Source organism: Panthera tigris, chromosome D3 (genome assembly GCF_018350195.1).
Source record: "Panthera tigris isolate Pti1 chromosome D3, P.tigris_Pti1_mat1.1, whole genome shotgun sequence".
NCBI lineage: Eukaryota > Metazoa > Chordata > Mammalia > Carnivora > Felidae > Panthera > Panthera tigris.
This window is the reverse complement of record NC_056671.1, coordinates 56,777,682-56,784,501: the sequence shown is the minus strand read 5'-3', so window position 1 is coordinate 56,784,501 and position 6,820 is coordinate 56,777,682. Positions and strand designations below refer to the sequence as shown.

Below are 6,820 nucleotides of genomic sequence, written 5' to 3'. Positions count from 1 at the left end.
CGTATTCACATTTATAGTCAATAGATTTTCAACAAGGGTGCCAAGACAATTTAATGGGGAAAGAAGTCTTTTCAGCAACTTGATATTCATATACAAAAGAACACTTCCTCAAACATACATATGTAAAAGTTAACTCAAATGTATCCTAGACCTAAATGTTAGAGCTCAAACTACAAAACTCTTAGAAACCTCTCTTTTCCTGTCCGGCTGCTTGAAGCTCAGCTGCCATCATGAATGACACCGTAACTCTCTAGACCAGGAAGTTCATAACCAACTGACTACTTCAGTGGAAACAAGTGGTCATTGATGTTCTTCACCCTGGAAAGGCAGCAGCACCTAAGACATATTTGGGGGAAAAACTAGCCAAGATGTATAAGACCACACCAGATGCCATCTTTGTATTTGGATTCACAACCCATTTTGGGGGTGGCAAGACAACTGGCTTTGGCATGATTATGATTCCTTGGATGATGCAAAGAAAAATGAACCCAAACATAGACTTGCAAGACATGGCCTGTGTGAGAAGAAACAGACCTCAAGAAAACAGCAAAAGGAACACAAAAACAGAATGAAGAAAGTCAGGGGGACTGCAGAAGACAGGGTCGATGCCGGGAACAAGTGAGCCGGAGACTGGACAACAGAAGGAATAAAGATTCTGCAGTGGCTCTGTAGTGACTGTGCCAATTTTTCAGGAGAGGGTTAATAAACTAAGAAATTTTACGTGAAAAAAAAAGTCTTAGGAAAAAATATAGATGTAAACATGCATGACCTTGATCAGAACAAGCATTCTTAGATACGACACCAAAAGCACAAGCAATGAAAGAAAAAAAAGATAAAACAAACTTCATAAAAATTAAAGTTTTATGCTTCAAAGGACACCACCAAGAAAGTAAAAAGACAACTTACAGAAGAGAAGAACATTTTTGCAAATCATATATGATAAGGGACTCGAATCTAAAATATATAGGGAACACTTACAATTCAATAATAAAAAGGCAACCTAATTTTATTTTTTTTTGTTTTTTTTTAAATTTTTTTTTAAATTTTTTTTAACGTTTTATTTTTGAGACAGAGAGAGACAGAGCATGAATGGGGGAGGGGCAGAGAGAGAAGGAGACACAGAATCGGAAGCAGGCTCCAGGCTCTGAGCCATCAGCCCAGAGCCCAACGCGGGGCTCGAACTCATGGAGCGTGAGATCGTGACCTGAGCTGAAGTCGGACGCTTAACCGACTGAGCCACCCAGGTGCCCCAAAGGCAACCTAATTTTAAAATAGGCAAAGGATCTGAATAGACAGTTCCCCAAAGAAGATTACACATGGCCAATAAACGGTTGAAAAGAGGCCTTAACATCATTAGCCATCAGGGAACTGCACATATAAATCATGAGCTGCTATTTCACATTCATTAGGATGACTGGAATTTTTAAAAAGACAGAAAATAACAACTGTTGGTGGGAGTGCCAATGGTACAGCTACTTTGGAAAAGTCTGGAAGTTCCTAAAAAAAATAAACATGTGGGGCACCTGGGTGGCTCAGTCAGTTGAGTGTCTGACTTCAGCTCAAGTCATGATCTCGAGGTCCGTGATTTCAAGCCCCATGGCAGGCTCTGTTCTGAGCCCTCAGAGCCTGGAGCCTGCTTTGGATTCCGTGTCTCCCTCTGTCTCTGCCCCTCCCTTGCTCTCTCCCTCAAAAATAAAGAAATATTTTTAAAAATATAAACATACAGTTACCATATGACCCAGCAATTTCACTAATATGCCCAAGAGAAATGAAAACATGTCCACACAAAAACTTATATACAAATGTTTGTAGGTATATTATTCATAATAACCAAAAAAGTGGAAATAACCCAAATGTCTATAACTAATCAATCAAATATGCTATATCTATATAATAGAATATTATTTGGCCATACAAAGAACCAAAGTACTGACCCACACTACAACATAGATGAACCTTGAATATATTATGGTAAGAGAAAGAAACCAGTCACAAAGACTACACGTTATATGATTCCATTCATATGAAATGTCCAGAATAGACAAATCCATAGAGACAGAAAATAAATTAATGGTGGCCTTAGGCTGGCCTTTTGGGGAGAAATAGGAAGTGATTGCCAATGGACACAGGGTTTCTTTTTGGGGCAATGAGAATGTTTAAGAAATTTTTTTAATGTTTATTTATTTTTGAGAGACAGAGAGTGTGAGTAAGGGAGAGGCAGAGAGAGGGAGACACAGAATCCAAAGCAGGCTCCCGGCTCGGAGCTGTCAGCACAGAGCCCCATGCGGGGCCCTAACTCATGAACTACGCTATCATGACCTGAGCCGAAGTTGGACACTTAAACGACTAAGCCACCCAGGTGTCCCAAGAATGTTTTAAAATCGAGAGTTATCTGTTTTATGATGTGTGAGTTTTGATAGTTTGTGGGTTTGGACAGTTTGGTCCATTTCATGTCATTTGCCACATTCATTTGCATAGAGATGTTATTGTTTTAATGTCTATGAGATCTGTAGTTGCCTTTCCTTTTCCATTCCTGATTTGGTAATTTCTGTCTTCTTTCCTTTTCTGTTTATTAGTCTGACTAGAGAAAATCAATTTTACTGGTCTTTCAAAGAACCACTTTTTGGTTTCATTGATTTTCTGTTTTTTTGTTTCCAATTTTATTAATAACCATTCTTCATTATTTCCTTCCTCCTACTTGCTTTGGGTTTATTTTGCCCCCTCCTCCCATCAGTTTCTTATAGGGAAGCACAGGTGTTTGCTTCGAGACATTCCTTGTTTTGTAATATAAACACTTAATGCAGTAAACTCATCTCCCACTTTAGCTACATCCCACAAATTTTGATATGTTATATATTAATTTTCTTTCAGTGTAATATATTTTCTAATTTCCTTTGAATTTCTTTCGGAAAAACGTCATTTCTTTCCTAGTGTTTGGAGAATTTTCAGTTATCCTCCTGTTATTGACTTATAGTTTAATTCCATTGTAGTCAGAAAGCATATTTTCTATGATTTGAATCCTTTTAAATTTGTTAAAGTTTGATTTATGACTCACAGTATGGTCTGTCTCGTTAAACGTTCCATGTGCACTTGAAAAGAATGTGTAGTCTACTGTTGTGTGGAGTGTTCTATAAATATCAATTAATTCAAGGTAGTTGGTGGTGTTGTTCTGTTCTATCTTTGCTAATTTTCTGTCTTTTATTTCTATATATGACATACAGAAGACAGTTGCAGTTTCCAAGTATAATGGTGGATACATCTCCTTTTCTGCTCTGACAATTTTTGCTTCTTATATTTTGAAACTCTATTTTTGGGTATCATACATTTAGAATTGTTATGTCTTCTTGGTGAATTGGTTCTTCTATCACTAAGTAACGTCTGTCTTTAACTTGTAATTTTCTTTGCTCTGAAGTTTACTTTGATATTCATATGGTTACCCCTTGCTTTGTTTTGTTTGGGACTTCCATGTTATAGTTGTTTGGTTTTTTTTAATACTTTTTCTTTTATCCTACCTATGTCATAATATTTAAGGAGTTTCTTTAGACAGGATGTACTTGGATCACTTTTTAAAAACTCCATGCTGTCAATCTTTTTTATTTGTGTGTTTACTTCATTTGCATTTAATGTAATTACCAATATATTTGGATCTAGACCTCCTATTTTATTATTTTTTTCTACTTATTCCCTCTATTTTTCATTTTTGTTTCTCCTTTCCTATCTTTGGGTTAAACTTTTTGTGTGTGTTTTTAGTATTCCATTTTAAGTTATCTAATATATATTTGACATTGTTTTTTTTTTAATGTTTATTTATTTTTGAGAGAGAGAGAGAGACAGAGTGTGAGCATGGGAAGGGCAGAGAGAGAGGGAGACACAGAATCTGAAGCAGGCTCCAGGCTCTGAGCTGTCAGCACAGAGCCCCCACAGGGCGTGAACTCAACAACCATGAGATCATGACCTGAGCCAATGTCGGTTGCTTAATGGACCGAGCCACCCAGGTGCCCTTAGTTTTGACATTATCTTAAGTGTTGGGGAAGACGGTCCTGCTTGAGCATCTGTTCTCCTACATCTCCTACTGTGTGTGCCTAAACTGTAAACCCTGACTACTTTTTTACCTGGCCACTTCTCAGCACTTGGCATGGGTGCCCAAAGCACCAACAGCTGCAGGTTGGAATGTGGTGGCCAGTGAGGGGGAGAAGCCCCAGGGCACAGGCACCAGAAACTAGGAGGAAGAAGTGCCCATGCTCAGGTATAGACCCTAAAGGAAGGGAGAAAAGAAGCTGACTTTGTTTCCTTTGCTTTGCTTCCACTGTCTTCCTGGGCTAGCCTCCACCACTCCCTGTGCTTCCTGAGCTCCTAGCCAGAGGATAGCCTGGTCTCCTGGTATTAAGGACTTTGCAGTCCCTGACTCGTATGCACGTTAGACTCCTTAATCCATGTTCTCATGCAAAGACTCCTAATTTCAATTGATGGAGTTTTGGTGAAGGAAAGGTAGGGAAGGAAAGCCTAAGTGGCCTTGTGGGTGGGGCCCTGTGGGCCATTCGCTGTACCCTTGTGGCTCCCCCTGCTGAAGGATAGTAAGAATCCATGTGTTCTGTGTCTGCACTTTCCCTCCCCTAAGTGCCAGAAGGGATTCCCCCATCCGGAACTGCAGCATGTACAAACATACAAGTGGTCATGTAGACTGCAACTTCCCCTTTCCCCTTTCCTCCCTAAACCATCCCTGGTGCTCCAGCAGAAACAATACAGAGTTCCAGCAATAGAAAGAGAAATCGGTGTTCATCAGATTTAATGGCTGCCCGATTACTCAAGGGCATTTCCTAGTGTAACAGTGCCACCTGGTGGACAAGCCCCCCAGTATACTGTTTGCTTGTTTTATTTGAGGAGGTTACGAGCAAGCTCTTGTTGAAACCGCATGCTTGACGCCTGGGTGCCTTGTAATACTTTGACCTGACATCCCCATTTTGGGGTTGATCAACTCAGACTCGATGACTAGCAAGGTGAGAAGAGCCCAACAGACCTCTCTGTTCCATAGGAAGAGCAACTCAAGAGCCAGTGGGCCTGGCCTTAAGAATGTCTAGTTTATATAAGGAAGTGACAGCAACGCGCCTTTTGGGAAACAGGCCCCCACCACAGACCCTAAAGCAAGCTGCTGACTTAATGGGGTCTTTGATTCATGAAGATTCCCCTAAATTCCTGGGCCTGTTCTCTGGCAGTTTAGCTAAATTGATGGCATCTATATACCAATGCACCACCTCCATAGAACAGAAAGTGACCGGGGTCTATCACTCGGAGCAGAACTCATGACAGTCCTTATCTCCCTGGTCGGGACTCCCCTTGATGAACCTTGTCACTTGTTTACTGACTGAGCTGTCGCCGACGGGCTGGCCATCTGGCCTGCTGCGGGAAGACTCTGGGTTGGCAGATTACAGGAACCCTCTGTGGGGCAGCAAACTGTGGGAACAAATCGCTGCTGCTGGTGGGACAGTTGTGTCACTGATGCAGATGCTCTCGGTAAGGATTCTCTGGTGAAACCAGCTGGCGTCACATTGCTGATCAGGCCTTCACGGCCCACACCACCGCCTTCACTGGTCCACATGCAGGTTTCGGGCCAGAGCTGGGCTTCAGGGCCCCGTTCATGCTGTTCCCTCCACCTGGAAGGTTCTCTCTTCTGCTCTTCACCTTACCAACTCATTCTCATTCTTCAGGTCTCAGCTTAAATCTCACTTCCCGCAGGAAGCCTGTCTGACTGCTCCCTACCTGCTGAGCTTGGATGGTGGCCTCCACAGAATTTGGTATTTTCTTCTCTTGGTCCTTCGATGTATTTGTTAACTTAATCGTTTGCAGTTGTTTAACCCATACCAGTTTCCCCTTTTAGACAATGAGAATATGAGGGCAGCATCCACATACGTCTGCTCGTTGCTAAGGTCAGCCAATGAGGCAGCAGACTTGCAGGGAGAATGTGCTCTGTGCCCACCATGGCGTTGGGCTCCAACATTCCTAAGGACGAGGTGTGGCCCTTGCCTGCTGTTCTTTGCTTGTTGTCTCCACAAGTGCTGGGGCCCAGTGGTAACTGGCTGCCGGCCAGGAGGTGGGTCTACCTGTCAGAGGGTGTGTGCAAAGTGGAGACAAGGGGCAAGTGGCAGAAAGGGGGTCACAACCAGGCTGGAACCAGGGCCTGACGGTCAGAGCTGGACTCAAAAGTGGAAGTAGACATTGCCCACATCCTTTGGAGACCCTAAGGATCAGGGAGTCCCAACGTGGGACCCGCTGGTGTTTGCCACCCTCATGCAGGCTGTAGTGAGCCAGGCTGCCCGGTGCTCTTCTAGCAAGCTCCAGAGGACCATCAGGGCTGGCGGGAGGAAGAGGCCCAGAGCTAAGGCTCTATGTCATTCTTTCCAACACCGTGGCCTCCTACGCCAGAGTGAGCCTTGAGACTCACTCTGGGGCCACTGACTTGGGGAAGTGACGGGGCCAGCCTGTCTGCTTGGAAATCCCCTGTGCTCCTCAGGGAGCACCTCGAAGAAGAGGGACCTGGGTGGGGAGGCTGCTTTGGCCAGCTCCTTCATCATCCTCGATTTTCTGCTCTCCAAACGGCCTCCTGCCTCTCAACCTCCCTGGAGGCTCAGAGTCCTTGTTTCCCGAGGAGGAGGCTGGCCGGGACAAGCTTGCCCGTTGCGTCCATCAGTATTTCCCGCAGAGGGCTCTGCTCACAGGCTCTGCCACTTTCCTCTTACATCTCTGGCAGAGTCACCTCCGGTGAGAACACAGGGAAACGAGAGAGATTTGTCTAAATTTGTCTAACCCAGAGCTTCACACAGCT

At 43.6% G+C, this 6,820-nt stretch overlaps 1 pseudogene; it reads left to right on the top strand.

Moving 5' to 3' along the window:
• The first annotated feature begins 230 nt into the window (after nucleotides 1-230).
• Nucleotides 231-622, top strand: LOC107180426 (annotated as a pseudogene).
• Nucleotides 623-6,820: the final 6,198 nt, after the last annotated feature.